The sequence below is a fragment of the Tenebrio molitor genome, chromosome 4, assembly GCF_963966145.1.
Source record: "Tenebrio molitor chromosome 4, icTenMoli1.1, whole genome shotgun sequence".
NCBI lineage: Eukaryota > Metazoa > Arthropoda > Insecta > Coleoptera > Tenebrionidae > Tenebrio > Tenebrio molitor.
In genome coordinates, this window is record NC_091049.1 from 14,156,368 (window position 1) to 14,180,771 (window position 24,404).

The following is a 24,404-nucleotide window of genomic DNA, read 5'->3' on the forward strand; positions in this document are numbered from 1 at the left end:
ACGAAATGCCTCTCGAATTTACGGTAATTCGGCATCGCCGAATGGTACTTAAGTTTGGATTGGAATACCACTCTCCGCGATGATTGCGAATTCCGATCACTTCACCCAAAAATCGCTTGTCGCGACGTGCGGCACAGCCGCCCGATCGGCGGTCGCCGACCGGGTCCTTCTAAAAATTCCGTCTTCCGTTCACGATCCGTTTTTTTGATACCCTCGCTTCGAGGAGTTGCGTGGCGCAAAATGATTGACCCTTATTTTCCCTCGCAATAAGGCGTTCCGATGTTTGCACGGACAGCGCACCAAATGACCATTTCCGGCGGTACTACACGTGCGCTCTCGATTGACAGATGAACGATCATGGCGCCGCGCCGGTTTGTTTACCTTTCGATTTCACCGACCGGAAAAATTGCAGGTGTTGTTGCGGTAAAGTGTCGGTGAGTCCGCGCGTATTTCACGTCAGATGCTAACAGTCATTTCCCGTAGGGTCTTGAAAAGTTAGGACACACAAAAACAAAAGAAGAAGGTAGGAGAAAAGAAGAGAAGAAGATAACGTTCCGGCAAGTCACGAAAATGAAAGGAAAGCGAAACCAACTTTGCCGTACGGTTACCTATAGCTGAGAAAAAAGAATTAAAGAAAAAGGAAAGGAAAAAAAGAAAATGGGAACGATAAAAAGATGGGCCGCAGCTAGACAACCCAGAGGCGTGAAGCCACCTCAGCTTGACATTGTGGGGCTAACGCGTGTTCTTCCAGCCGCCCCGTGTGGCTGGCAGAGTTTCGACGAAAGATGAATCAACAAAAAAACTGAAAGATCTTGAAACGAGCGTCCCGAAAAATGTCACGGAAGGTGGGCGCGTCGCGTTGACATGTGACGTTGTCATCTCTGTCTTTTACGCTTTCTTTGCTAGCTCCAGGTGTTTGAGCAGCGTTGTTATGGTCCCGCGTGCATTTGAAGGATCACTTGGGCCTCCTACACCGGCTGAAAAAAATAGTGGCATTTTGTCATGCTACATATTAATTTTGTCAAGCTAGGCAATAGACAACCACTAAGACCAGTTTGTTCTGGGGTTGCATATCGTAGATCAGACTAATATTCGATTTCTGGTGAAAGAGTCGGTACACTTTCAAAGCCTACTTCGATGCCACAATCATTTATAGACACTCTGTACGTTCATCACAGTATAAATTTAAATTTTTGAGGCCGGTGTTTTAGTGTTATTTTAATAAACGTTTAAGATTTGGTTAATAGTTATTAACATTAAAGTACGGGAGGTGAATTTTCCGGCACGACAACTATAGTTGATTTCATATAAATGTTCATCAAGTGAGCTGGGAATGTGTAAAAGTACCTTTAGTTTAGTTACATTACAAAAGTCACATTACGACCGATCAGTTATGGGTTATATCCAATAAATCTTTACTTGGTAAAAATACAAAGACAAAAACAAGTAAAACTTACTTTAATTTAATCAGTAAAAAACGTAACACTGCTTTTGAAATCAGCAATGCTAAAATGGACGAAAAAACTAACAAATTATAAACAAGGTTCGTGCAGGGCAAGCAACTTTGAAAATCAAAGTGTGACGTTCACTGGCGGCAGTGACGTCACGGGATTTGACGCCGTTCGGGTCGGTCGCGGTATGCCTCGAGCGCCAGTCCCTTTTTGCGGCTGTGGTGGGACGCCACACGGCCGGGGTAGCTTTTGCGGAGCGTACGGTGTCCGGGGGTCGGCTGTCAGGGCGCGGAAAAGGGGTAGTAAAACAAACAGGTGTCGCAACAAGGGGGCCTTTATTCACACTATGTACAGAAAGGGGTGTAGGTACCTGGTGGCGTGGGAACCTTTCGGGGACGGTGTCCGTGACCTGGAGGAGTGCTCCGGGCGGGTGTCGGAGGAGAACGCGGCTCGTACTTACTGTTGTTCCGGTCGGACCTGGACTCTGCTGGCTCTTCTGTCTTTCCGGTCGGACCTGGACGCCGCTGGCTCTTCCTGCTCCGGTCGGAGGGAAAGGAGGGTGAAAGGGAACGGGATGGCCGGGGTTCCCTCGCAATGGGAGGGAACGGGCCAGGAAAACGGAGAAAGCGGGAAGGCCGGGGTTCCCTCGCAATGGGAGGGAACGGGCCAGGAAAACGGAGAAAGCGGGCAAGCCGGGGTTCCCTCACAATGGGAGGGAACGGGCCAGGAACGCGGAGAAAGCGGGAAAGCCGGGGTTCCCTCACAATGGGAGGGAACGGGCCAGGAAAGCGGAGAGAGCGGGAAAGCCGGGGTTCCCTCACAATTGGAGGGAACGGGCCAGGAAAGCGGAGAGAGCGGGAAAGCCGGGGTTCCCTCGCAGCGGGAGGGAACGGGCCAGGAAAGCGGAGAAAGCGGGTTGTCGGCTAGGTCGGAAGCGGAGTCGGAGTCGGTGCTGGAGCTAGGCTAGGAGCGGAAAGAGGACCGGGATCGGAATGAGCTCTGCAGGCTCGGCGCGGTCCTTTTATTGCCACGGTGGGACTGCGCGCGGCCCGCGACTCGCGGCTGGGGCGGTGGAGGAGCTCGGCTCAGCGCGGAGTCCGGGTGCTGTCGGCCGGAAGAAACACGGGTTCCGGAGCGGATTCGGTCGACGCGGTTCATGCAGTTGTTCCGCGCTAATTTTCCGCACCGGCTCGGAGAAAGAACGGAATTTTTCCGCCACCGGGAGCGTTTCTTAGTAATTTCGTTACACACCCCTCCTTCTTCGGAAAAGGAGGGTCGCGCAGCGTCGCCGGCCTGTCGGCGACGCCGCTGCTGCTTGGCGCTGGGCAAGTCCGCTGGCGCCGGTGGGGCTCGTGGGTTCGGCATCCTGTAAATGGTGATACAGTCAGTCGGGGGTTCGGTCATTGGGTAGGGTTTCAGGTCTTTGATGTGAACTCTGAGGATCTTCTGTCCGGAAGGGGATCGGAGGTTGTACACCACTGGAGAGAGGACTTTCGTGATGGTGTACGGTCCGGAGTATTTGGGAGCTAGCTTCGCCGCGAAACCTTTGGCACCGGATGACAGCGGGTGGTCCCGTTTGAGAACGCGGTCTCCTAGGTGACATCGCCATTCTCGGTGACGAAGGTTATAATGCTTGCTTTGTTTCGCAAATGCGCGTGCTAAGTTCACCCGGACGAGTTCGAAGGTGTCCTTCAACAAGCGAAGCCTCTCGGAGTGGTGAACGGCGTCGGCAGCTTCGTTGACCTCATCGGCGGTGGTGTCGGCGGGCGGATCGGCGGCGGTGTCGGCGGACGGATCGGCGGGTGGGTCGGCGGCGCTGTCGGCGGGCGGATCGGCGGCGGCATTTCCGGGTGTCGGACGGTGGACTGCATTGGGTACCACGAGTTCGCGGCCAAAGTTCAGCAGCGCTGGCGTGTACTTTGTCGACTCGTGGCGTGAGGTGTTGAGGGCGAACATCAGCTCCAGAAGACGGGCGTCCCACTTCTTCTGGTCGGCCTCGCAGAACTGGGCCACCATGGTCTTCAGGGTTTTGTTCGTCCTTTCCACGGGGTTCGCCTGGGGCGTGTATGGCGGTGTCAGCCGATGTACGATCCCAAGTTCCCGGAGGAGGGTGCGAAATGTTCCGCCTGTGTATTGGGTCCCATTGTGCGAGATCACCGTCACTGGGCATCCGAATCGGGTGATGACGTCCTCGTAGAGAGCTTGAGTGACCGCACGGGCGGTAGCTTTTCGGACAGCTCGGTATTGCACCCACTTGGTGAACCGGTCCTGCATGACGACGACGTAGCAGTTGCCTCGGCTGGAGCGGGGAAGAGGGCCCACCAGGTCGGTGCTGACAGTCTCCCATGGCTGCCATGGCGGGACTTACAAAATTGCGCGACTGTGAACTGTCAAGGAAATGTCAACTCTACCCTACCCACACAGTTGCCACATAAATGTTCGTACATAGTTGCCATACTTGGCCACAATCATTTTGAATCACCCAATACATGTCATCGCCTCAGATATAAGTAAAAAAAAATGACGTAAATGAGCTGATATTTGATAAAAATGTTTCAAGAATTTCAAATATGAAAATAGGTGATAGTCACGGATCACGTGGTCAAAATTTCACCGGTGATATTTTTTTACAAAACTTCAAGAATCGCGGTCCAGGGGGCCTACCACCGACTCGTGTGAGAATTCTCACTGATGAGTTTTGTCACCAAAATGACGTCATTTTAATGAAAAGTGCTAAAACCCTACTATTGAAGCTGACTTTTCTCACCGGTGATAAAACTCGAATAAAAACGCGTGAGTGTTTTCGAGTGCTTTATTATGAGTGAAATTACGGTAACATCTGACATTTGAATTGTGTTAAATTCAAATGAAGAATTATATTTGGTTCTAATGAATAATATATGAAATGTTTAATTAAAAAAAGTGAATATTTAATATTTTTGATTTATTATTATTAAATATCAGACAAAATTTGAAGAAAAACGCAGGTAGGTAACCCACCAAACGCTCTTTTTCTAGATCTTAATGAGACTATATAGGGTTATTCAAATAAGATGACGAGCCTGATCAGGTAAAAATCCAACCCAAAATACATTTTATAAAGCATTCATTGTGTTTTGGTATTTAAAAATTAAATCAGGAATCCAAGTAATTATTTTATTAATTTGAAATATATATCTGTCACTGTATTTGTCTTCCATATTTAGTATTTGAAAAGGTTTTCGAACGATGACTGAACTGATGTCCTACTTACCCATTACTTTTGTGATTTTAATTGCTTATCAACCCTCCACCACCCGGCGGCACGGCAATTTTGCCGGAGTACATACACTATACGGATATTACTATCAAGTAATAGTGCAGTGCTAATCAACATAATTACCGGCGTCTCTCCTCCTCATTTTGACTTTGTTGTGTTTTATTATGTTCTGTGTCAATGTTAAGGAACTTCCTCATGATATGACATGAGGATAATAATACACCATTTTGAATTTCAACTACCTAAATCCAGAATTTTTAAATTTTTAAAAAGAGATTGCGGTACTATTCCCGTCGCTGAAATTACAAGTGGTAAAATCGAAATTTTTTCTAAACACCAAAGATTTCTTATAGCAACGGAGAGCTCCAAATATTTATTAATTTTTGTGTTATATGTCTGTGTTATATTATGTGAATTTGGAACAGCTATATCTAAAAGAAATGCTTGCTTTTGTTTTTTATTTAAAATAATAATGTCTGGTCTGTCATGCTTAATATGAATGTCAGTTAAAACTGTTCGATCAAAATATAATTTGTAATTGTCATTTTCCAAACAACTTTCTGGTGTACAACTATAATGTGCTTGTGTATTCTTTAATCAATTAAATACATGTGTATAATTTTAGCGAATATATCATGACGTTTCTTATAAACTAGGCAAAAATGAATAGGGAATTCCACAATTTTTCTTGGAAAGCAAAATAATTGCCCCAATCCTCCCACGTATTCTTAAACACAAGATAAATTTAAAATGTTACAAGTACTTGAAACATTACATTTAATGTGTAGATTAATATATTTGTAACACATTTCATTACAAATTTTAAACGGTATTTATAAAAAATTCAAATAAGGAAAAATTCCCTATTCATTTTTGCCTAGTTTATTTGCTTTGAGCCAAAACGGTGCAAGAAGAAATGATGTGTTCAATTGTTTTCCCTTCAGTTTCGCAAATTCTACATTTATCAATGATCGATTACAAACCGCACGTTTTTTATAATTTCTTTTATAATTTCTTGTATTTATAACACGAGCTTGTATTGCAAATATAAAACCTTGCGTCTCAGGGTGAATATTTGATTTCTTAAGCCATGCATGAGAAGCCTGAATATTAATTTCTGGTTGTTCCAGTTCTTTAAAATATCTCCCATTTGAAGACTTCTGTTTTATATTTGCTATAGTGTCAGGTATATTTGGCTCAACAACATCTGAAATTATATTATCACTTAAATTTAAAGGTGTCCTTTATCGGCTGAAACCAAAGCATTAAAAAATGTGTTATCACGAGCTCTATTGAGGAAATAATTTTTTAGTGAAGCAATTTGATTGTGTTGCAGTATTTCTAGATTTGAAAAACTCCTACCACCGTTTTCGCGTGGTAAATTAAAACATTTGTTTTCACAGTCTAGGACTGGTTTAGAAATCTATGAGGGGCATGATGACCAACTCAATAGACCGGGACCAATGGGTTAACGTGACTTCCGAATCACGAGATAGAATATAGTTTTTTTTTTAAATTTCGCCCTGGACCGAAACGGACTCCCTTAATCTATATTCTGCCTTATTATTGTTATTAAATCATATTTTGTTGAGAGAGGTTGTTTTCTGTCGGAAATTGACATTCATTAGGGTGATGTTAAAACCTATCTATGTTTTATGCACATTTTGATAATGCCGGATAATGTAATAGGGATCGAGATTGCTTTGTGAATTGCCTTTTGAGTTGCATTTTTACCTGGACAGGCTCGTCGTCTTATGTGAATAACCCTGTATATTATTAGTTATTACTTTCACTGTTAATTCTACGTTTCGTTCTTTAACACACCCCATAGTGTGTCCAATAGGTTTTGTACTTGTAAAATATGTATTACAATATGTGCTTTGCGTGTTTTTTAGGTTGAAGTGGACTCTCGTGAATCATAGGGATTTGTTTGGAATTATTTGTCTAAAAGTGAACCATTCCTCCATCTATGTCTCTATGAGCATGAATGAATATCTCGGGCCTTGGCCCAACCAAACTGCCCGAAGGCTTGAGGTCCTAGAAAACTGATACCTACCGGTTAGGGTATACACGTTGCCACTAAGAGTCCGTTCCCGTGGGAGGGCACCGGCTAGGCCGATGGGCTTTCCTCCCCCTAAGTCTCACAAATAATTGCGAACCGCGACGCCCGTTGCCCAGGGAGCGGTGGGATTGGGTAGTCTGCCGGAACGCTGCATGGATAAACAAATTGTGGTCTGCCATTTACCCTGGACCGGACATGGGGGCACAGACCGCAGTTTCCCTTGTCGCCTCTTGCCCGAGGACAAGACGATCTAACACTGCGTATCGGTTCCCGAGAAGGGAACTCTTGCAGTGTGTTCCGCGCGTCGGTCCCCCGAAGGGGAGCCTCACGTCATCCGCGCATAAACCATCTGAAAACCAAAACTCAGCATCATTCGTCAACCTCGGGGAGCTGTCTGCTCCCCTAATCTTAATGGCCTGAAGACCAGCATCCCGTCCACCTTGCGGGGACGGCTCAGATCGCCCGAAGGACCACTCGCGGCTTCTGCCACAAGCCATCGTAAAATCCCTTCCATACCTTGTTCAGGCAGCTGTCTGCTCCCCTAGTTGAAAAGCAGGTGACCCGAGGGCTACCCACCTCTGTCCACCTTTCGGGGACATCAGCCGATGAACCCGGTGGCACCACGGGGAGGTTTGGGCGGGGTGTCCACTCACGATCGCAGCAAACCACCTGCCGCGGCGTGATCTCGGGTGGTGAGTGAACACCTTCTACCACATATCTCTATGGGCACGAATGTATATCCTGGGCCCTAGCCCGACCTGCCTGCTCTAAGGTTTAGGTCATAAAAATGTTACCTACTGGTTAGCGTATACACATACCCCTGAGAGTCCGTTGGGAGGGCACACATGTGGTGAAACTTCGGCCGGCCGTTGCCCACATTGCGTGGGATAGGGTAGTCTCCGAATCACTTACGGGTAAACTAGTGTGGTCTGTCATTTACCCGGAACCGCACCTGGAGACAGAAGACCGCCGTCTCCCCCGTGGCCTCTTACCCGAACGCAAGAAGATCTTACACCGCGCCTCGGTCCCCCGAAGGGGACCCTTACAGTGTGTTACGAGCATTGGTCCCCGAATGTTCTAGGGCGAAGTCGGTGGTAGGCAGGCCCCCTGCCCTCGATCTCTCGTTTGCGGCGTAGGTACGCCGCATTACGCCGTACACCATCTTCCATTTTTTTTTTCTTTTCACTACGCATTTACACATCTTCAGTCGCGTCGCTAGGTTGTTCCGCTTTAAGTTCGTTTATCGTTTTCAATTGTAATCCATTTGAATCCTTTTGTAAGTTCAATTTGTTATCTCTGTGTGTTGTTATTCTAATTCTAATTCTCTCCTTCACCCACGCGTTTCAGTTGTACAATTCGCAACAATATTCTTTGTCATTTTGCCAGTGGTCTGCGATCAAACTTGAGCATAAAATGGACGATTTAATGATGGTCAATTTAATTGAGGATTTGGAGAATGAAGAAGTAGATGTGCCATTGAGGCGAGCTGCTAGAGATCCTTTGCGGGAATTGCCAGAAAGACAATTTGTCAAGCTGTTTCGGGTGTCCAAGGATTTATTCAATTTTATCAGGACTGTTGTGGAACCTTATATGCGTCCAAAAAGAAGACGCAGTGATTTATCTATCCATACTCTAGTAATTAAGCCAATAAGGATTCTTCGTCTGCCTTATTTGTTTTATGTTTGAAATTTAGGTGTTAGCAGCACTACGCTTCTATGCTGCGGGCAGCTATCAGGTTGATATTGGATACAATTGCTTCGTAGGCATTTCTCAATAAAATGTGAGTAACGCACTTCACGAAGTAACAGAAGCCTTGAAGCAGCCCCAAGTACTAAATACTTACATTAAGTTTACTTACAATTTGGAAGCCCTTAAAAGTATCAGACAAAAGTAAATTCATCAGTTTCAGTGACCACACATGTACCTTTTATGCATTTTTTTTTTAGATATTACAATCAGTATGGAGTTCCAGGTGTTGTGGGTTGCATTGATTGTACACACGTTGCCATTGCAAGCAAGAAATAACCCACAATTGCCAGAACATATTTTTGTTAACCGCAAGGTTTATCATTCGTTAAATTGTTAGTTGGTAAGATAGAAAAAATGGCCTAATTAGTTTATTTATGCTGCTGTACTTTAATTATGTTTACTGTTTCAGATTTGTGATCCTAATTTTAAAATCTTGAATGTTGTGGCAAATTATCCTGGTAATACACATGACTCTTTTATTTGGAATAATAGCCAAGTGCAGGAGTTGTTGAGACAAATACACAGGGAGGGGCATAGAGATTATTACTTGATTGGTATACAAATACTTATATGTTTAGTATAATTTAGTTTAAGAATTCTTGTCTTGCAGAAGATTCTGGATATGCTCTCCAGCCATGGCTGTTTACTCCAGTTACACCTAAACAACAGCAAGATACTCCAGAGTATAGACATAATGAAGCAATAAAACAAATAAGGAGTCTCATCAAAAAATGTAATGGACTTTTGAAAGCACGATTTAGGTGTTGCCTAAAACATCGTGCACTTCATTATACCCCAGAAATAGCTGGGAAAATTGTAAACGCCTGTGTTGTACTGCATAATTTGTGTGTCGATTACAATATTCCACCACCAGAAGGTGAAGAAGAGATTGATCCGGTAGATGGTAATATTCTGTTACAATGAAGTAATTATTATGAATGATTTAACATTTTTAGGTATTATGAGAGGAAATGAAGATGTTGGGGAATTGGCTGGAGCAAATCCAGAATTAGAAGCTGGGCGTAACAATAGGGCAAGATTAGGTAAAGCTAGGTTTCAGAATAATTAAGTAAGTGAAAAAAAATCAACATTTTCCTGCAACAACAGCCAATTGAACAATTTGGTGTGTATGTTATAAGCAAGATTTGTTTGATTCTAGCATTGATTATTCTTAACAAAGCCTTTTTCCTTTTGAAAGTTTGTGTTCATTAAATAAGAATAAACTAAGTACCTAATAGATAGCAAAATTATATTTTAAAGAATTAAAGAAAAACAACAAATAACTACAGCTACAACTGTCGTAAAGCATTGGCTATGGTTTGAAAACTTTCAGCCATTGAGCTCATTATAGCCAATTTTTCTTCACAGTATTTTTCTTGCATTTCTAAATCTTTTTCGCAATATTTTTCACGCATTTCTAATTATTTTTTTCAAATATTTTGCATGTTCAGCGTATGCGTTTTGTTTTGAATTTATTTTTCTTATCGTTTTATTTACAGGTGGAGTTTCTACTGGTCGAGTATTTTGGAGGGACATGCGTGGAGATCGACGAGGAGACGGCAGGCACTGAACGAATTGATGGGGATGGAGGATGGTCAGAACCAGAAGCATTGAAAACAGTTACTTCGGGGGTGGGAATGTCCAATGTACAAGGGTACAGCAACTGGTGTTAACACTGCAGCAATACATTTTTCAGTTTGTGATAATGACTGAAAATTGCCCACCCCACCTCCTGTTTTATTAGATTCCCTCCAATTCGCAGCACATTTTTGCTTTGATCTCGCACAGAGGTCTTGCCATGTCTGTAGAAATTAAAATAAAATGTTGAAATTAAGGCTTGGTTATTTTAATAGTATTTTTCTATACAAACGAGCTTTCACCACCAGTTTTCAGGTGCACCGCTGATTCTTCGAAGCACGTAGCTTGCTGAGTGCTGCAAAAAGGCTGAGCACCTGAACAATATTATTAAAAAACAATCGATTGTAATTTTTTGATGTTATGTTTCGTAGATGTCAAATTTGTATATTTAGTTATATTCCACTTTGCACTTTGCAAAATTAGAAAACAGTAGTTAAGCCTTGTCTGCTAAAAGCGGTGGAAGCAGTTTTAGGTGAGACGGTATCGAACAAAACGGTAAAAGTGCGAATTGAAAAAATGTCGTACCATATTGAAGAATAACTTTTCGTGAAAGTAAAAAACTCACCTTATTTTGCCTTACAGTGCGACAAAAGTACCGGCGTTAGGTACACAGTGTTGCCAATTACTAGTCTTTGTTTGATTTTTGGATGAGGATAACACAATTAAAGAGAAACTATTAATAATAAGAGAACTTCAAACTACATCAAAAGGAACGGATCTAATGAAAATAATAAGCGATTATTTTCAAACACATGATACTTATTCTGTGGGAAAAGTTAGCTGGCTTCTGTATGGACGGAGCTCCCGCTATGCTAGGATCACGCTCCGGCCTAGCAACATTGGTGAAAGCAAAAAATTGCAGAACAGTAACAACACACTGTATGATTCACCGCCAAGCACTTGCATCAAAAACGTTGCCGAAGAGTTGGCGAACACCATGAAACTGGCGATAACATTGGTGAATGCAGTCAAAAACAGTGGGCGTTGATTTGGACTCCGAGCACGAAACAACACTTTTTCATAAGGAAGTTGGTTGCCTTTCGAAAGGAAATATGTTGAAAAGATTATATGAGCTGCGCGAAGAGGTAAGCGTTTTTTTAATTGAGAAAGGAATGACCGATTTGTTGAAACAGTTTTGTAATCCAAAATTCGAGATACGGCTGGCCTATCTTGTGGACATTTTTGCACACTTAAACAAACTTAATTTGCAACTACAAGGTTCGGGCAATACGAAACTGGAGGGTTCCGCAAACATCTTCGTGTTCGAAGACAAACTTCGCGCGTTTATTTGCAAACTCGAGCTGTGGGTAGGAAAAATTGAAACAACAAATTATTTGGCGTTTCCGACGCTCAAAACTTTCAGTGATGACAAAAATTACTCGCAAATCAGAGCCAAAATTCAACAACACCTCCACGAACTTAAAAAGGAGTTGACAAGGTACTTTCCGGAATGCAACAATATCGAGGCGGAAGCTGTTCGAAAAACAATTCGTAACCCTTTCAGTGTCAACGTTGAAGAGCTTCCGGATGAAATCCAAGAGGAAGTCATCGAATTGCAAAATGATAGCAACTGCAAGGATACGTTCGAATCAGGCATTAACCTCGAAAATTTCTGGTGCCAAAAAGCAATCTCATATAATAAGCTTCGAGTTAACGCTTTGCGCCATCTTGTTATGTTTTCAACAACTTATTTGTGCGAAGAGGGATTTTACAATCTGCTTCTGATCAAAAATAAGTAGAGAAATCGGTTGGACGCTACCAACGATATGCGTATAGCTTTGAGCAGCAGTATCAGTCCCAGAATTTCGCAACTATTAGATAAAATGCAAGCGCAAAAATCTCATTAGTTTTTTCTTTCACATTAAATATTGCATTATTATAACATGTATTCAACGACCAATAAACTAATTATTTGGAATTACATGTATTTTTCATAAGGGGGTCCATGACACATCATACTTTTGCCTCGGTGGTCCGCTGCATTTTGAAGGTTGGGAACCACTGATCTAAAGTAACGAATATGAAAATTCACCTTTCTCCACGCTTTCCACTCTTTTTGTGGCCCTATGATTGTCTCCCCAAGTAATTTCCACAAAGCTTCACCATCTTTTTTGGAGAAACTTGGGGAAAATTTACCAAAAATTAATTCTGCGTGAGTCCTCATAAACTCAACCAGAATTTCCTTTGGCTCCCCCGTTACTTTCATGATTGATTATTACAAGTAAACTTTCAAAACCCGTGCAAAATGATTTGTTAAATGTCAAAACCTACGTTGCTAAGCAAGGAGCGCGAAAGTTGCAACGAAATCCGGTCATATTTGGCATCCCGACGGCGGATTTTGTGAATTCCGAGCATCAGGATACCAGGGCCGCGTTGCACAATCATTTTATTAGTAGATAAGTAATAATATTAGTCTTGTAACTTGTAACTAGTAAAATTATGTTACACAATCTCAGCTCTACTAATTTCAAGCTACAAGTTGTAAAATGCAAAATATTAGTGTATTTTTTTTGTTCGACTCTGTCAGAATTTGAGAATTTTCTCCTATGTGAACGAGTTTTGATAAATGTCACAAGTTGTCAAAGCGAAACGTCAGGCTAATTTTAAAGATTTTAAGCGATTTGGAGCCATTAAGGGGCTCGTCGAACAAAAAAACGTTGTATTCAACTCATTCGTGTGTAAATTGGGCTTTTTTGCCACTCGTACCAAAAAAGCCCAATTTATATACGAACTCGTTAAATAAACTATTATTACACTGATTTTACTAGTAGCTGTTGCACAATGTCAGACACAAATCTATTAATAAATTAGTATTGCAGTTTTTAATGTCAAATTTTCACAAGCAAAACGTCGCTAGTAAATACAGCGTATTCACATAAGAGTACGAGCCTAACATGCATGCAACCCACATTACACTACCGGCACCATTGTTTTTGTAATGTAATAGTTATTTACATTAGAGTACGGGATGTGAATTTTCCGGCACGACAACTGGTTTCGGGCATGATGGCGCAGCCGAGTGTCTGATTAGTTGGAGGGCCGGAAAATACGTCCCGTACGACATTTGTATTAGACTTTTCGGCTGACCAAAATATTAAATCTTTTAAAAATCAAGACTAATTTTATTGTAGAATTTGACATCGTCAATAAAGAATCGAATGCTGTGGAATCAATTCCTTGCCGACCGAGAGCGCTCATTTGTTTTTTTTCCTAACAAATTATTTGCCGGCTAAATTTTCACGGTCGTGCTTCAAAATTTGATTTTGGTGTATTAATCGAGTGAAAAAAATGTCTAGTATATAATATAGAGTGAGTTAAATGTGACACCAGAGGCAGTACAACTAGTGGCAGGACTAAATTTTGAATTATTACCACAAAAATCGAAACAACGTTACATAGGACAATTTTTTTTCACGAAAGTATGTAATATGCCATTCAACGTGGAAACGCTGCAAGCATTCGGGGCACTTTTCCAGATTCCGCATTATTATCGGAAATTTTCGCATTGTAAATTAAAAATGTTATTTTATGTTAAATTTTAATAAATAATTTTTCTGTAATAACTATTCTTTAATTCACAAATTTTTAATAAACCATATTTTATTACAGGCAGTTTTATTAATAGGTGTTTGTGGTGCCTGTCTTCGAAAGGAGTTATATACTCTGAAAATGGAAAATGTCAAGACAAGATATTATATTGATAACTGACACAAAAACCAATATTTGTAGATCGTTTGCCATTACCAATCCAAACTGGGTTGAAACTGTGAAGAAATATATGGAATTCAGGTTAAATTGGTATTAATACAATTAAAACAATTTCAAATAAAATTGACAAATATTTGAACCTTGATTGCCCTATGGACACAAGATTGAAGTTCCTAAAATGATTTGTGATGACTGATGGCCTTCCTTCAACATCAAAAAGAAAATGTACTGTGTTGCAGCTACAGCTCAAACAATGGTGAGTTGTGTCACAAACTTCGATACAGTGCTTTAATCTACTTGAATTTTTAGCAGTTGCTTCCAATGTAACCATCCAACATTGAGAATGCCATCATCAGTACCGTAAGAGAAGCACCACAACATATTGACATTCAACCCAGAAGTAATAAAGCTGACAGTTACCAAATTGTTTCTGCATTGTTCTCTAAACTGGAGAATTGTAACAATAATGTTTACAACTGTAATTTTACAAAATAAATTATGTTAATAATGTTGCAAAGTATTAAAATGTCTTGTACTTAACCACTACTTCCTGGTGAAAACGAATCATCTTTCTTCAGGTGGATACAAGATTTTGGGGTTAGAATGTTTTGTTTATTTTTATTTTCCAGTTGCACTTTAGCACTAATAGCTAGTACTGGATAAAGTAGGTACACAAAACCATATATCAACTTCTGTGGTTTAGTTTTATTGTGCAATTTTGCAGATATTTATGAAATACCTGACAATTCTCAAACTTTTTGACATATACAGCTGCCAACCCAATAGGTTGTATTTTCCCTGTTACGATTATGATTATTATTTATTGGTCGAAATAAATTAAACAAACACATTTATCGGAAAAATTATACAGGGAAATGTGTTTTTTTACACCAAATTAAAGTAACGTATGGACACTTTAATTTTAAATTAACTGTGAAAAGAATAAATCAACAGTGTCCGCACATTTTTCCCGTACTCCACTAGATTTTTCCCACATTCCACTAGAAATTTTTGACATTGTACGGGAAATCGCACCTCCCTTGACCTAAAGTGTAAGGTAACGCTATATTTCCCAGATTGGGAGGCCGAAAATGTAATTTGTGTGCATGTTAGGCTAGTACAGCTCATACTCCTATGTGAATAGCCCTCTATTGAGATCCGAATTTATAAGTTGAAATAATTTTCTACAAAATGATAGACGATTTATTGTACGAATCAAATAGTGAAGACGAAGCATTTCCAAACCAGAAGAAGATAGCGTAGGGGTAAAATTTTTCCCCCTCGAATTAATTTTTCATTTGACTCAAGAGTGGAATTTTTGGAGCGGTTTAGAATGCCCGCAGAAAAAAATTAAATTGTTGTTAGAACTAATATGTTTAGTGGGTAGTCTCTCCTCAAACACCTTGGCGAGGAGTCTCACACTTCCTAGGGCAACTAGTGTCCTGGGGGTATACGCAAAGCTATTTTCCCCTCCTCTCGAAGAAAAAAAAAGGAATTACTCCCGGAAGATTACGGTCAGCGTATAGAGTTTTCTACTTGGTTGTTAGAAAAAATTGCCGAAGATCCAGAACTAGAATAGAATAGACAGATGAGGCCCAGTTTACTAGAGACCGCCTTAGGGCGCCCGAGCGGCGTTTTTATAATCATAAGATACAAAGCTACGTACAATAAGCCAGACTTCTTGGACTCAAACGATATTGCGTCAGGGCATACAGTACAGGTTTGTGTTAGTTAATGTACTCGTACAGTTGGTTGCTGAAAATCGATCATATGTTTGATGTTTCGTTGACGGGGAGAAATTGTGGTAAGTTTTTATACATTGTTTAGCTAATGTTATTTAGTTGTGAATTATAATTTGTTCTTTTTGATTTGAGTATTTAATGAAACATTTTCGAAATAAAATATTCAAAAAATAAAATGCTGCCCGCCCCAGAGACGTTGACGCGCATGTAAGTTTATTTTAATTATAGAGATATTATGGAAGGAGAACAGGGACCATCTAAACGAGTAAGATATGACACCTCTCAAAAGAAACCTCTGATGACAGACGAGGAACTGCTGGCTTGTTTAGAAAAGTCAGACACTGAGGTAGATCCTTTCGCTAAAAATAGTGACGAGGGTCAGCGAGAACGATGCTATCGAGACTGAGGATGAAGAAGAAGAAGAAGGTTTGAGACTTCAGACTAGAACCGCACTTCTGCGATAGGCTTCTCCCACATCTTTGCCACAAACTTCAAGAACATATCTTCTAAATCCCCCACACACGTCTGAATGGAGTTATGATGAGATTCAAAGTCAAAATTTTGCTGTTATAAAAAAGAAAGGCCTACTTGTATGTGAATATGGCAACAGAATCAACTGATTATTTTTTGGATATGCTTTGTACACGAACAAATAATCACGCAGTTGATCTAATTTTTAAAAGCTCTGGAGAAGAACCAAGAATTGTTCGTACACCTACTGAAACGAAAACGTTTTTGGGACTACTTTTTCATATGGGGACGATTAATTTGAATAGGCTAAATAATTATTGGAAGAAGCACTATGTCAAGGCTAACAGGCTAGACGCCCAATTACAAGCCCTGCCAAAAAGAACGATGCACAAAACACAATCACAACGCAAGAACCATTACATAAAGAGTATCCTAACACCCAGGCTACAACTACCGAGCACTCGTTTGAGTAGCATCACCGTGGTTCATAAACTGGAAAAGCATTTTTTGATTTGCGATATGCTGCAACAAAATACATATATCGATGTGGATTTCGACGCTCTGATAATTACGCAACTTTCGAGTAACAGGTGACCTAAGCCCTATATCCGCGTGGCATTGACCGATGTAGAAAACACTCCTTACTCGAGAACACGTGCAGCTAACTCTCAAACTGATCCACTTCAGAACGAGAGTACATTCCTGCAGCCCTCTGAATAATTTGAACAAAAAGATCACCGAGTGTTCCATGCGTCTCTCGAGTCGAGACTGCAGACCAAATTCACCGAGCAGAAGACCTTGCGGATACCCACGAGGGGGATATTAACCATTCAACGTAAAAAATTATGCCTTTAATAGATTTTTTTAATAATAGAATAATAGAATGAATGAATGTTATTACTTATTATCCATCGAGAGTTGTCAATCGATGAGTCCATGGTTTTATGGCGAGGCTGATTAAGGTTCCGTCAGTTCATAAAGGGAAAGAGACACAAATTTGGCATCAAACTTTATGTTTTATTTTTTGACATAGAATTTTTTAAATATTTTTTCCAAGTTCTACATGAAGCCAGTAGCTCGCGGTTAAAGTTTGGCAGAACATTTACATAACACACTCTATTTTTGAAGGATTGGGAGGACTGGTACGTAGATGAAACATTTAGCAACACACCACAATTGTTTTTGCAATTATACACAATACATGGAGGCTTTTTTAAAGGCTGTCAATGATTTATGCTTGCAGAAATATCCAAAGTTAATAATGATGGATTTAAAAAAAGTATCAGTCAATGGGTGATATTCATAAAAAATAGAACATACTTATACATTTTTAAGTAAATACTTACATCAGTATTCATAAAATGTAAGCAAATACTTTTGTAGTATTTAAGAAGATGCTAGTACTAATGTAGCATTAGCATATGCTTAGAAAATCATAAAGAGATAAGTATCTACTACTGCCGGTATTCATAAAATAGAGAAGTTACTTATAAAAGTAAGCATATCCTTATAAAATCACTAGTCTACTATTCGTTACACTTATACGTCAATTAACTAAACTACCATGTTTGTCGTGCCAAGAAATCCAAGAAATTTCAAGACTAGACGATAAAATCCGACCGAACGTGATTTCATCCAAATGTATCGGTTTTCTGCCGAAAGTGTGCAGTGGTTGACGCAACATTTCTTAGGGGAAGAAGATGATGAAACTCGTGGTGGTGCAGTAAATTCATTCAGTAAAATGAAAACTTTACTGGGCTATATTGCAGATCCTGGTAAATAAATATATACTTAGTAGTTACTAAAAGTTTTAACACGAAATTCTATAAAAATCTATAATTATTGTAATTTACGAAATATACACAAATTCTCAGGTTTCCAGGTAGGTGTCGGTGAAGACATCGGAGTTAGCCAACCAACGATATCGCGAACAGTTCGGTTCGTAACTGGAAAAATTATGGAAAAAGCCCATATATGAATTCGTTTTCCTCAAGTAAGTATAAGTTTTGAAATACTCGGAGAGTGTTAAAATCTGTGCTGTAGGATCATGCAGCTGTTGAAGCAGAAAAATACCAATGGCGGAATAAATTTAATTTTCCAACTGCTACGGGTGCAATTGATTGCACTTTAATACCCATCAAGAAGGTACCTCAAAATCGACACGGAAATGAACATATTTGCCGAAAACAGTTTCCTGTCATTAATGTACAGTTAATTTTAAAATTATCGAGTACACCTCAAAAATCAAGAAGTCGATTTATTAGAGTTTTTTCCAGATGTGAAGATGCCTTTTTGAAATGTAGACGTCATAGTTTTATATAGGTTAGGTAAGTTTGACAACATATATTTTAGAGCACCATAATATTGTTTGTTTTATCCTCTCTACACGGTGCTCTTCGCGATGTTATAATATTGGGCTACCCTCCGGATCAACCACCCTTCTTCTAATTTGGAAAGAATGACCACTTTCGCGTATTCGGTTAGATTAGGCATTTTGTTTGTCAAAATTGACATTGATCTTTGACAAAAAATGTAAGTGCATTTTACACTGTAGAAAATTAGGTGTACTCTATAATTTTGAAATTAACTGTACAGGCAACTTGTAATGGGAATGAAATGTTTACAAGTGTGAGCGCAGAATGGCCAGGTGCCGTCCATGACAGTCGAATATGGAGAAACAGCCATATCTGTCGTGTGCTAAGAGATTTTAATAATGTAGTACTATTAGGCGATAAAGGCTATGGAATTGAGAAATGCTTGTTAACGCCCTATAGGAATCCAGCGACCGCAGAAGAGATAGCATACAACAATTTGTTCAAAGGTGAAAGAGTAATTATAAAAAGATGCTTTGGGCAAGTGAAACCAAGATTCCCTATTCTGCAAAACACCATCAGATTGTCATTGGATTTCATTCCATCTATTGTTGTGGCTTGTTTTGTACTACATAACGTAGGAAAGTACCTAAAAGATGAAGCAATATTGGAAAATTACGCACATCAAGGCCTCGACAATGATGATGATGACGATGTGGAAGATGAAGAACCCGTTGGTGTTGCCGTGCGTCAAGAAAGCCAACGTAAACGCGAAGAAATAGCCGCCATTATTTATAATTATAATAATTGGTTAATTAGAGTACTTACTTACTTTACTTACATTTTACTATGAAATTAAATAAATTAAATTACTAATGCTATAATTTTTATTAAGGCTTACAACAAATAACATTAAAAATTATCGCCTCTTTGCGGAGTACTATGTAGTAGTTTTTTTGTTTAGCAATTTTTCTTTCTTTGAGTTGTTCCAGAAGAACAAGTCTCCGTAATTCAGAATTTGTTAGAAATTTTGCCCGTTTTGGTGGTGGGTGTGGTGGATTTTCCACTCCGGAGAAGTGTGGTTCTGGAGGTGGTGTTGCTCCTTTTATTTCTAGTAATCCTGCTGCTACATTTCCTATAAAATAGGTACTTTTATCATTGTTTTTATGACTATTCGTTCTAAAACTTATACCAGTCAGTTTGTGCAGTACGGGGTTTGGTTCCGCGAGATCTCCCTGCATTACTTCGCACATTATTCTTTCTGCCGCACTGTTTCTTCGTTTTATTTCCTGTTATGCTTTGATGTGTCTTTTTTTTAACATTTGCTTTTAAGTTGTCTATTTGTTTTAACAATTTTTTTACGTCTGTGACTTTTCCTAATTGCTCTGAAAACTTAATGTTATTATTGTTATTTTTCATGTTATAGATGTTTGTATTCACATTCAAATTCTTTTTTAATTTGTTTTAAGGCCTTTAGCTTCTTTTCGCTCACCGACGGCACTTTACTTTTACTTAAAACTATGGGATATGTTTTAACCAAATTGGCTACAAACAATGGCTCATTAGTTTCTTTCCTTTTTCGGATTCTATATCCGACATGGCGCTGACCTCAAGTATCAGAATACAGTTTACAGAAACGATGTTTAATTATAATTTACAATGCAGGCTAATTTATTTTTTCTACTTTGCGTTCGTACTAATGCTATTACGATACTGTTTTGCGTATCGTAATAGGAAAAGGCGTGATATAATAATAATACTAAAAAAAGTGAAATTTATTTTTTTAATGTTGACGGATACTGTGGTGTCGCGGCAGACCGCAGACGCGACCTTGGGTGGAATCCCTTCAACTTCAACGGTTTTGAATTTTAAATTTTTTTTGTTCATTGAAAAAGTGTCAAAGTAAAAAAATACTGTATGACATCTCGTTTATAAGGCATTTTATCGCACTTACCCCTTTAGGGCACTCCTCGCTACGCTCGACGTGCTCTAAACCCGTGCGTGCGATAAAATGCTTCTTATAAGACTCGTATCATAATATACTATTTTGAACGTCAAAATATTAATTGTCGATTTTTGAGAAATCTCTCGGTAACCAAGCAACATAAATAAGTACAAACTATATGATGTAAGTATCTGCTCATAAGGATAAGCATCTGTTTATGAATATGGATTCAAGTATTTACTTTTAGGTTGAACTGATACTTAATTAAATACTGATACTTGTAAGTATCTGCTTATAAGTAAATACTAATTTTTATGAATATCACCCAATGTATTTACAAGTTTCCAAATTCGAGATTGCAAGGTTGATTTTTCCATTTTTCGCAGGCAATTTATCGCCATGTCCAAACCGCAGGACTTCAAGCACCTTATGCTGCAAATCCTGAATTTGCGCTCATGTTGCGCCACCTGCCCGCATTAGCATTTGTGCCAATACAAAACGTACAGGATTATTTTAATCACTTAGTTGAAAGTTCATTTTTTGAAAAAAATGAAACTAGTTTAACATTGCTTATTTACTACTTTGAGGACACTTGGATTGGGCGTTTGGACCGCAGAGGAAGAAGAAGACCTCCGTTATTTTCTATCGAAATGTGGAACTGTTATGAAGTAGCTCGTAAAAATAAATCAAAAACCAATAACCCCGTTGAGGGGAGACCCAACAGTTTTCAGTCGTTGCTCCAATCTTCAAAACCTTCAATATGGAAATTAATCATTGCCTTAAGAAAAAATAACGCCATTTCCCAAGTTAAATTGGAACAATTAATAGCTGGTGCAGCCGGTCAGTCATAAACATTTTAAATCCTTTTTTAAAACATTTAATTTTTATTTATTCGTTTGAACAGTTTAATCTAATCTAAATTCTATTGTTCAACATAATTCTGTACATAAAATTATTGTAGTATTAACTCATTTTGAATTTGCCTTTTCTTTTGGGAAACGAGGTGAGGCCCGAGGGAACGCTTCCGCCGATCGTGGGCGGCGTAGAAGATTAGCGTCGAGAACGATATCGGACTTCGCTTTCGGTTCCCCCCTTTTTCTTAAATTTTGTTTTTGAATTTAATTTACTTTTCGAGAGTTTTTCTTTTTTTTTATCGCGGCGAGGGCACAACCCTTCAACTTGTACATAAAAATTTAGTGTGAGAAACATTTTTGTTGAAAGTATTCTGATCTGTACATGTGCAGGACTGAGTAAAATATCGGGTGTGTCAAACAGGACGGACACCAAAGAAGGTACACAATTTAGAGTAATCAAGTAACATGAAAAAAAAAATTATTTTGCTGTTGGCCTTTCGTTAACGCGCGGATGGAACCCGACAGGGGATGAACGGCCATGTTTTTTTTGGGACACTTTTGCCTTGACTGCAGAGGAGTGCAGAAGTACTGTGTATTTTTCTGTGTTCTAACTGTACGATTTTAGGTGTTTTTTTTTATTGAACTGTGCTAAATGTTGCTGTCCAGCTTCTGTTTTTGAACTAGGTATGTGTTTGGGGTACTAAAACCATTTCTGTTCGCGCGAAATGTAGTTTAACAATAATAAGACACAAATGGGTCGCACGTGGGTTGGTGATGTTTCCACCATGTTTTATAAAATCCACAATTATCTCGACCATCCCCATGTATTACGCTTTTAACATTTATAAGCTTGCGAAGGAGCGTAAGGCAGCCTGGTTCTAGCTTTGCTAATTTTATAAATTCGAACGGATCATGTTTTTTTTTTTGTCAAATCAGTTCACTAACTTTCCTAAAAGAAAAGGACACCAAGTTTTAGGGTTGGTCTGTGGCTTTCACAATTTATAAGCGCACTCCTTCATTTTTGATCCCCTTTAATTATTCCGAGTGACGCTTATGTGTAATAAGTATTTAATGCTCAACGCTTTAATCAAAATGTTAAAATTTCCACTTTCCATCCTGGTAGCAACCAATTGTGTTTATATTTCAGGTATCTGCGTGGGTTTTTCCTTATCTAGGGGCCTACTACATTTAGTTATTTCCACCGTTTAGGTCCGGGAGCCCTACATATTATTCAGGGCGCCACCTTACGTCGATGAACCGGATCAACAAAGAGCTGGGGTCGACCGGACTGTGGTTTTAAATTTATATGTATGTGTAATTGGTTGTTACCACTTGTCCTATCCTAAACTGAAAGTTTTCTTAAGTGGCTCCGTCAACAAATCTTTGTCGCGGTTTTGTTGTACTTTTCCAGTTTTGCTGTAAATGTAAATTCTTGACCTTACCGCGAGGGTCTCTCTCTGTTTGAGGGGTTTTGTTTCCTCTAACATCCAAGCGTGGAACACGACCTCGCGACCCCTCGTTGTAAAAATTTTACACCCCCAAGAGAAACCCAAAAACTTAACGCTTGGCAGGACTTGTTGAATGCTGGGTTGTCCCCGAGTTCCTTGGCACAAGTTTCCGGAATTGTGATCAGGTCTATTTTCCCTGAGTTTGTGGGGCCTGACAAGCGCGTTTTGTTTTTGCTTTGTAATAGCCATATTCACCTCAACCGATGAACTTAGAGTACCTCAATTTGTTGACTTAACGTAAAGTAGTTAGGGCTTTTTTCTCTTAGCACTAAATCACGGGTAGGCGGGAAATGTTAAAGTCATAAGGAGAGGGTGCCACAGACCACCAGACCACACAAAGCCACTCACTCCTTCTATAGCGTATCTGCCGCACATTGTAAATTAATTGTAAAGTAATAGCTGCTTATAATTATTGTGTCGTTTTATTTGCACTCTTCTGTGTGGTTCACAAACCCTGTTGAAACGGATCTGATATTGTCTAATTTGTTAAAAAAAAAACACAACCTAGGGAAATTAACGAGGTACGATCACGCGCAACTTTTGCTTAAGGAGCACAAATTGAAAATGAAAATTTTACCATATGATAAAAAAGTATAAGCCACGTGTCTGTTAAGGAGTTCAGCTTTGTTTAAAAGATTTGCAACTGTAATTATAGTTTTTTCGACGGTGTTTTTGAAACCTTGGTCAAAGATTGGAGAGCCTAAAAGAGATAAACTTTCTCGGTCCCAGATTTTATGATTTGTATTTTTTTATTATTGATATTATTTTTTGTAACTTGTTATTATATTTCCTACATTAATAAAAATTAAAAATTCATGTAGGTATATATTTTTTAATTTAACCATGTTTACAATCTAGCAAAGTACTGATAAATTAAATTATGTCTCGTAACATTTTGTACTCTACCTCTACTAATATTAGCTGGTGCAAATTCTGGAATATTATTGTTTACTAAATCTATTGCAAACTGTTCCTCGTCATTAACTTGTGGAGGGTTTTCGTTTTCATCGCAAGCGATATTGTGGAGAATGACTGAAGAAACAATAACATATTGGACAGTCATTGAACTTTTTTTAAATTTAAGGGGCAAAATAGAAAAAATATTGTATTATACTCGTTTTATAAGCCATTTTGTCGCACTTGTTTACTTTATAGCACTCGTCGCTGCACTCCTCGTGTTCTAAAAAACGCGTGCGACAAAATGGTGTCTTATAAGACTCGTATAATAAATAACTATTCTATCACAATTTTTACAACCTTTTACTTTGTATTTTTTATCACTGTCTTTCATTGTTGTTTCACATATTCCACCTTTTTGCCGTTTCCATTACATATAACATTTATGAAAAAGTATTTCCTTTTAGAGACGAAATTTTGAATTGAAATTGACTTGTCAAATGCCATGAATGACGTTACTAATTTACAGTAGACCAGATGAATATTCATGGCTTTGCATCACCCTATTCATCTTCTGTTTCCTAGCGATCAAAAAATAGGTAGCAGCAAGGTATGACCGAGGCTTTCATAATTGGTCAGTTTCAAGCCTTTATAACTCAAACGTTTTTGGACCCTAAACATTTTTTCTTTCAATATTAGTATTAGCTAACGTAGCAGAAAATGTGGTTAACAGCTCCTACGCTTTTTCTGGGACACCTGTATATCCAATTCCGTACGTCTGATTTTTACTTTTAACAAAATTTGAATG

The 24,404-nt window shown here is 39.4% G+C and overlaps 3 long non-coding RNA genes across 3 annotated transcripts; 1 reads left to right on the forward strand and 2 right to left on the reverse strand.

Annotated features, from left to right (window-relative positions):
* The first annotated feature begins 8,954 nt into the window (after nucleotides 1-8,954).
* Nucleotides 8,955-10,355, forward strand: LOC138128988 (uncharacterized). Its single transcript, XR_011158993.1, has 4 exons — nucleotides 8,955-9,075; nucleotides 9,132-9,425; nucleotides 9,478-9,590; nucleotides 10,021-10,355. It is a non-coding gene; the product is annotated as an uncharacterized lncRNA (long non-coding RNA).
* A 3,353-nt stretch (nucleotides 10,356-13,708) lies between these two features.
* Nucleotides 13,709-14,965, reverse strand: LOC138128250 (uncharacterized). Its single transcript, XR_011158569.1, has 2 exons — nucleotides 14,409-14,965; nucleotides 13,709-14,343 (listed from the first exon to the last, which is right to left on the reverse strand). It is a non-coding gene; the product is annotated as an uncharacterized lncRNA (long non-coding RNA).
* A 4,302-nt stretch (nucleotides 14,966-19,267) lies between these two features.
* LOC138129275 (uncharacterized) lies at nucleotides 19,268-23,237 on the reverse strand. Its single transcript, XR_011159169.1, has 3 exons — nucleotides 19,833-23,237; nucleotides 19,585-19,777; nucleotides 19,268-19,527 (listed from the first exon to the last, which is right to left on the reverse strand). It is a non-coding gene; the product is annotated as an uncharacterized lncRNA (long non-coding RNA).
* Nucleotides 23,238-24,404: the final 1,167 nt, after the last annotated feature.